Here is a 7,716-nt window from a genome sequence, read left to right on the forward strand (position 1 = left end):
TCCAAAGTTATGAGTTTGGAGGTTTATGTGTTTGGAAGTTTGCGACTTTAGAAATTATAGAGTTATCACGGGTTCGAAAGTTTAGTGGGTCAGAGGTAAGAAATTTGTGGGTTCGGAAGGATTGTTGGTTCAAAAGTTTATGACTTCATATTTATGGTATCTAAATTATTTATGAATAGTCTTGAGAAGTTATTTTTCTTAATTTGCGTACCAAACACCGAAAAAAATAATGAAAACCAACCAAACACACCCTTAATGTGTAAGGGATAGTAAAAAGAAAAAAAATGCAATTGGATACTGTATACGGTAAAATTTGGACAATATCGGTAACATATGGCATCTACCCGTACATGTTGGTCACAAGATAATCTCAGCCGTTTATCTCTTGTCTCGCGGTTCGCTCCGTCTCTTGACCCGCCTCATAAATGGGTAAAAATGCTGTAACCGATGTTACACGAACTCCAATATTTTATTTTCACCTACTGCTGAGTTAAGCTCCCTGTCTGAATTTCACCCTCCGGCAAATTCTCCGATCAGTTTCACCGCAGCTAAAGGTCAGCATCCATTCCTCTCTCCCGCCGGTAAAATATGTGCATGCACAATTAATTTTCTAAACCTTCATACATTTGAATATGAAAAAATATATATCAATTTGGAGCTGTTGGTTAATGCCTATGTAAAAATTAAAATTGAAATGGTTGTATTGGACTTTTACGGAGGCGGAGGTGGTGTAAAATTTAGGCGTTTGTTATTTGATGGATTATGTGCATTTGTTGTTGAATATTGGCAATAAGTACTTAATTACTGCTTATTCCCAGTTAAATTGTACACTGGCTCCCAGTAGCTCTTTTTTCTTGAACTGTTCCTTTTTTTTTTTTTTTTGTAATTGAACTGTCTGTGTGTGTGTGTGGGGGGGGGGGGGGTTGAAATGTTTCTTGGCTGGGATTGATTTGGACTAGAATAATCAGTCCACCTAATACTTATAGTAATTGAGATATTAATATAAAACAAAAAACACTATGTGGTTTCTTTCCATCTTCCTAAGCCTTGGTGGATAGAGTTATCCGGTACATCTGTTGGTGGGAGATAGCACGTACCTGGTGTAATAGTCGAGGTGCGCATAAGCTGGTTCCCATGACGTCATAAAAAAGAAAAAGAATATACGAGTGGAGAAGAAAAAGGTTTTGTGAAGTATTAAAATAATGATGAAGACGATTGCACCGACTTGATATTTTGGTATTATTACAACAACAACAACAACAAGAAACCCAGTAGTTTCCCACAAGTGGTGTCTGGGGAAGGTAAGATGTACGCAGCCTTACCCTTACCTCTGGAAGGGCAAAGAGGCTGTTTTCTGTAGGCCTTCGGCTAGAGAACGACTAAAAAAGAAAAGGTAATTGCAACAAGATGAATAAGATCGAATCCAAGAATACAGTCAAACTCTAGGTAGTAATAGCCATCTATGAATAAAAGATATCATACTAACACTAATGCTAGCGAATTGAGTAAGAAAAAGAGAAATACTCGACTACCTACGAACCTTCTACCCTAATCTTTGACCTCCACACCCTCCTGTCTAGGGCCAGGTCCTCAGTCAGCTCCAGCTGTGCCATGTCCCGCCTAATAACCTCTCCTCAAGACTTCTTAGGCCTACCTCTACCCCTCCTGCTGCCAACCGAGGCTAACCGCTCGCACCTTCTAATTGGGGTTTCTATACTTCTCCTCTTAACATGCCCGAACCATCTCAACCTCGCCTCCCGCATCTTATCCTCCACAGGGGTCACTCCTACCTTTTCCCGAATAACTTCATTCCTAATCTTATCCAACCGGGTATGCCCACACATCCACCTCAACATCCTCATCTCAGCTACTTTTAGCTTCTGGGTATGATAGTTCTTGGCCGGGCAATACTCTGCTCCATACAACATAGTCGGTCTGACTACAACCTTGTAGAACTTACCCTTAAGTTTCAGCGGCACATTCTTATCACACAAGACAACGGACTATTATTATTATTATTATTAATAATAATAATAATAATAATAATATTTTGGTGCTATTATTATTATTATTAGGCAAAATGGCCTCGGAGCCACTTAAACTTGCTGGCCTCGGAGCCACTTAAACTTGCACCTGTTTGTCAACCCGCTAAACAAACTTACAATTTTCCCATTGAACACCTCTACTTGATCAAAACCCATAATTTGAACACCTCCGCCGGAGCGTGAACCTCAATTGCGCTGTCAAGGATTACACTGTTGGTATTACTGTGTTCAAAATCAGAAAAGTAAACAAACGTTAGTTCAATAAACAAAACGTAAAATAATTCCGAGCCCACTGAATGCACAATGTGTCCTTAAGGAATTTAATCCCCTCACTGTTGCCCAAGGTATACGGATTAATTCCTCCCAGGATAGAACGGAATAACTATTCTGTGATAGCGGCACTTCAAATCACAGAACTTCAGCGAACTCAACAAACGGAGCAAATCACACTTGACACTTATGTTTATTTAGAAAATAATGCAACAATGTAGGAAAGAGGGGAGAAGATTTCAGATTTTCCATGTCTGATTTCATGTTTGAAAAATGAGGCCAAGCCTCTAAATTTATAGACAAAGGAAGGGTGATATGGAGAGGTGCAATCTAAAAGGTGCCTCTTCCATTTCCCATTCACACCCCTTAATAAAAACGCAACAATCCCCCACATGAATGGGGAATGGTCATATGAGGAAAAACATGCATGAAAATACTGTGTGATTCACAAATAAGGATTAATCGCATCTGGATAAGTAGGTTTCCCTTTGAACTTTCCGTAGTGAACTTATGTCGGATATACTCGGTCAATCGGAAGATTTGATATCTTTGAACCGTCGAACTTTGGTGTATACCTAGACAACCATAAGTCACACAATTAACCCTTAACCGTCTTTGGTTCTCACGGTTGTGTTCGTTTCAGCCATGAACACCGCCTGGTTTCATGAGTGCTTAGAGAATGGGCCTTTACTTTCATTACCCTTAAAGCGGCTTACACTTAACACCCACATAGGTGATTTCTAAACGTGTAATCCTATAGACACACTATCTGGTCATATCCTGCCAGACTTAGAAAATCATTAAAAAACTTTAAGCTTTATTGACTCATCAAAAAGCCTTAATGCTTTACCTTGATTTCTGAATATTGTCTTCATCACGAGAATGAGTTGAGTTATTTGATAATGTTGAACCGTCATTCATAACTTTGTTTGATCTCTTTGAACTTAGCTCTTGGGATCTCCATTCTGCTAGGTAGAGTTACCGCCATGATGACTTGTCCTAGGCCTTAGCCCCATTCTCTTCAATGATGTTTCAACTGCCTCTCTAGATAGGCCTTTTGTAAGTGGATCCGACACGTTATCTCTTGACTTTACGTAGTCAATCGTGATAACACCACTAGAGAGTAGTTGTTTAACGGTGTTGTATCTCCGTCGAATGTGACGAGATTTTCCGTTATACATAACGCTCCTTGCCCTGCCTATAACCGCTTGACTATCACAATGTATACACATAGGTGCCAAAGGGTTGGAAAATGGAATATCTTCCAAGAAATTCCGGAGCCATTCGGCTTCTTCACCGGCTTTGTCTAAGACTATAAACTCAGCCTCCACTGTAGAGCGGTCAATGCACATCCACCGACTGTTTAGAATCGGTTGAACCGGTGATTTAATTTTCATCACTATACCCCTCTTATTATCGCGGGATACTTATTGTAGTGCAAAGCATAATTTGGAGTATATTTCAAATACTTCAAAACTCGTTTCATTGTCATGAACGTTTAATGCAAACTTCCTTATGTTGTAGACTAATATGTCTCGACTTCCGATTGCATATCATATTATCGACTACACTTAATGTAGTAATAGTATATTATAACAACAGCTGGAATGATTGGCATCAGTTATGACCACAACCTTTTAATATATAACACATTTATCAATCACTCTGTCATTTCCAAGCATTTGTATGTTCTTTATTCATACGCCTATATGATATACAAATTATAGCACCTCCATTCATGAAACAAATCCAACTTGCGATGGATTTTGGTCATGTTCATCGGTTGGTTCACCTCATTATAGACCAACGTATTAATACATTCGTTCATGAACGGTCATGTCCATACAAAAACGTACAGACGTATCTTTCTATGAAAAGTCACAACCTTCAAAGTGACATCATTTCATAAAAGAACTAAACAATATAAATTTTCAATAAAGAAAATGACCTTTCGAGAAAGGCACGTGACCAACTTCCGAATTAGTAGTTTCATCAACTAGTCTTCATTAAGACTAAACAACGGATGAATTTACCAACTACTATATCAATGGGGTTCAAAAATTATATTATTTAGACATTACGTCTAACATTGGCTTTTGTCATGCATAAGCTAAAAACCCCCACATTTTAAATATTTCATCAACATATCATATATAATCAAATAATGACTATACGATTTGAAGTATTCTTAACGTAAACACATTTGTTTACACTCATTAATTTTTGAAACCATTTGACAATATTATTTGGTCAAATCTCGCATGTCATTGTTTGGGTGCTTGTCTTAGTCTGTAAAGTGACTTAACAAGTCGACACACCTTCTTTTCTTTTCCAGGAACCATGAACCCTTCAGGTTGTTCCATATAAATTTCTTCCTCCAAATCTCTATTTAAGAAGGTTGTCTTTTACGTCCATCTGATGGATTTCAAGGCCATACACGGTGGCTAACGCTATTACCATCCGAATAGATGTAATTCTCGTTACGGGTGAGTATGTGTCAAAGTAATCAAGACCTTCTCTTTGGCAATCAATCTTGCCTTATATTTGTCAATAGTACCATCAACTTTTATTTTTCTTCTAAAAATCCACTTAGAATCCAAAGGTTTATTTCCTGGAGGAAGATCAATCATTTTCCAAGTATGATTACTTAATATGGGTTCTATCTCACTATTGACTACCTCTTTCTAACATTGTGGTTTCGAGCAAGACATTGCTTCTTTAAATGTTTGAGGCTCACTTTCCAACAAGAATGTCAGAAAATCTAGTCCAAAGGAAGTAGTTCTCCTTTGACGTCTTGGATTCACCTCATTAGGTGTACTTTCCTTTGCTTCTTCCCGAGTTTGCTTAGATTTTCACTGGACGACTCACATTTCTTTTTATACGGGTAATTATTCTCAAAGAATTCAGCATTATCTTATTCGATTACCGTATTAGTATGAATGTCGGGATTTTACGATTTATGAATCGGAAAACAATATGCCTTACTATTTCTTGCATATATTATAAAAACCGAATCAACAGTTTTCGATCCACTTTTTATCCTTTTGGGTTTAAGAACTTGCACTTTACCCAAATACCCCCACACTTGGAAATATTTCAAGTTGAGTTTTCTTCTTTTCCATTTTTTTTATATGGAATGGAATGTGTCTTGCTATGGAGAGCGTGAATGAGTATTCGGTAAGCTGTAAGCATAGCTTTCCCCCCACAAGTTTTGGGTAAACCAGAACTTATCAACTAGGCATTTATCGTCTCCTTTGACGTTCTATTCTTTCTTTCCGCAATTCTATTAGATTGCGCAAAGTAAGGGGCAATCGTTTGGTGAATAATGCCATATTCCAAACATATTTCTTCAAACGCCGCCTCTATTACTTTGTAGAGCCAACCACATGAACTGTTGTTTGTGTCATAATATAGTCAGAATAAATGGTGAAGCTTTTAATCTTCAAACCAATCTGACACAATCAGTATTAATAAACGGTGAAGTTTTTAATCTTCTAACCGAGTAATACCTGATACCGGATCTAATAAACGGCGAAGTTTTTAATCTTCAAACCGAGTAATATGTGACACAATCAAATTTAATAAACGATGAAGTGTTTAATCTTCAAACCGAATAATAAATTAGAGTAGAAAATCACTAAGATTTTAATCTCCAAAACGAGTATAAAGTCACTTAGACTTTAATTTCCGACAAATGAATAGAAAGTCACAAAGACTTTAATCTCAATAATCGAGTAAAAAATCACGCAGATTTTGATCTCGAAGCAGGAGTAAAAAAAATCACAAAGATTTTAGTCTCCAAAACCAGGGGTATAAAATCACAAGAATTTAATTCCCTTTTCAAATGGTTTTCCAACTAAACCATTTTAAATAGTTTGATCTCTTACTCTAATCAAACACATATATATTCACCTTTACATATTATATTCATGATCTCAAGAATATTTTTAAGTATAGTGTAAGCCTAATTCATGTCTTACACCTTTGGAAAAAAAAATCTTTTTCACATATTTTATGCATGTTACCAAATTAAATATATTTTTCCATTTGGTCAAAGAATAATAGAATTAACCATTAAAATCATATTATTCCAGATCATGCATATAATTTATAATACGAGATCATCACATAATACACATCTATCCTATGAGAATAAAATGCACAGAAATCATGCAAAGGATAGAAATTCATAAACAAATAATACGTAAGTTTAAGAAAGTAGAACCGGATCTTTACCACTTTCTTCCTTACTTATTGCCTCAGAGTTGCAATTCGATGATTCCATTATTAAAGAATAGTTGGCTTTTCTGTTTCCTTGGTTTACTACCAAGTTCAAGCCATCGCCTTCACATTGTCAACGATAATTCTCTTAAATTCCTTAAGATTGTTGGTATTACTGTGTTCAAAATCAGAAAAGTAAACAAACGTTAGTTCAATAAACAAAACGTAAAATAATTCTGTGCCCACTGAATGCACAGTGTGTCCTTAAGGAATTTAATCCCCTCACTGTTGCCCAAGGTATACGGATTAATTCCTCCCAGGATAGAACGGAATAACTATTATGTGATAGCGGCACTTCAAATCACAGAACTTCAGCGAACTCAACCAACGGAGCAAATCACACTTGACACTTATGTTTATTTAGAAAATAATGCAACAATGTAGGAAAGAGGGGAGAAGATTTCAGATTTTCCATGTCTGATTTCATGTTTGAAAAATGAGGCCAAGCCTCTAAATTTATAGACAAAGGAAGGGTGATATGGAGAGGTGCAATCTAAAAGGTGCCTCTTCCATTTCCCATTCACACCCCTTAATAAAAATGCAACATACACATCACATGATAAGCCTTTTATTGTTTGACATGTGTAATTAGTGAGTCCCATTTTTTTTAATATTTTTTAAATTAATTTCTGAAAATTTTAAAATCATTATCTTTCTCTTCTTCTCCACCTCTATCAAAACAATTCTATGGTGAACCAAAGCACCACCAGAAGGTTCAGAACTACCAACTTCGTCCACCACCACCATAAGCTCCAGCTATAAACAATTAAACCTATCACCAGAAAAGAAAAAAATACCTAATCAACCACAACAAACTTTAGCGACTCCAACTAATAAAATTTCAATGTCAAACTCATTTTCCACGGCGCCAGCAAAAATTGGAAAATTCCTCCAATGTAAACTTTGAATTAGTGATTTCAATAAAAAAAAATGCTCTAACCCTCAAAAATATTTTCTTTTACTCCAAAAATTAACCCCAATATATATTACCATCACCACTGCCACCACCATTGTAAACAAAGGGATATGTGGGTGGGAAGAAAGGGTTGGCGTTTAAAATGCAAGGGGAAACACATCTGGAGAGGAAGGGGTTAAGGTGCTAGGATTGGGGGGGGGGGGG

General features: G+C 36.6%; 1 protein-coding gene across 1 annotated transcript in view; it reads left to right on the forward strand.

Moving 5' to 3' along the window:
* LOC109225141 (probable inactive DNA (cytosine-5)-methyltransferase DRM3) overlaps positions 417 to 7,716 on the forward strand; it is a 16,677-nt gene continuing 9,377 nt past the window's right edge. The window contains exon 1 of the mRNA XM_019389716.1: positions 417 to 554. The gene's annotated coding sequence lies outside the window, so the exon portion shown is untranslated. The remainder of the gene's footprint in view (positions 555 to 7,716) is intronic.

The sequence above is a fragment of the Nicotiana attenuata genome, chromosome 5, assembly GCF_001879085.1.
Source record: "Nicotiana attenuata strain UT chromosome 5, NIATTr2, whole genome shotgun sequence".
NCBI lineage: Eukaryota > Viridiplantae > Streptophyta > Magnoliopsida > Solanales > Solanaceae > Nicotiana > Nicotiana attenuata.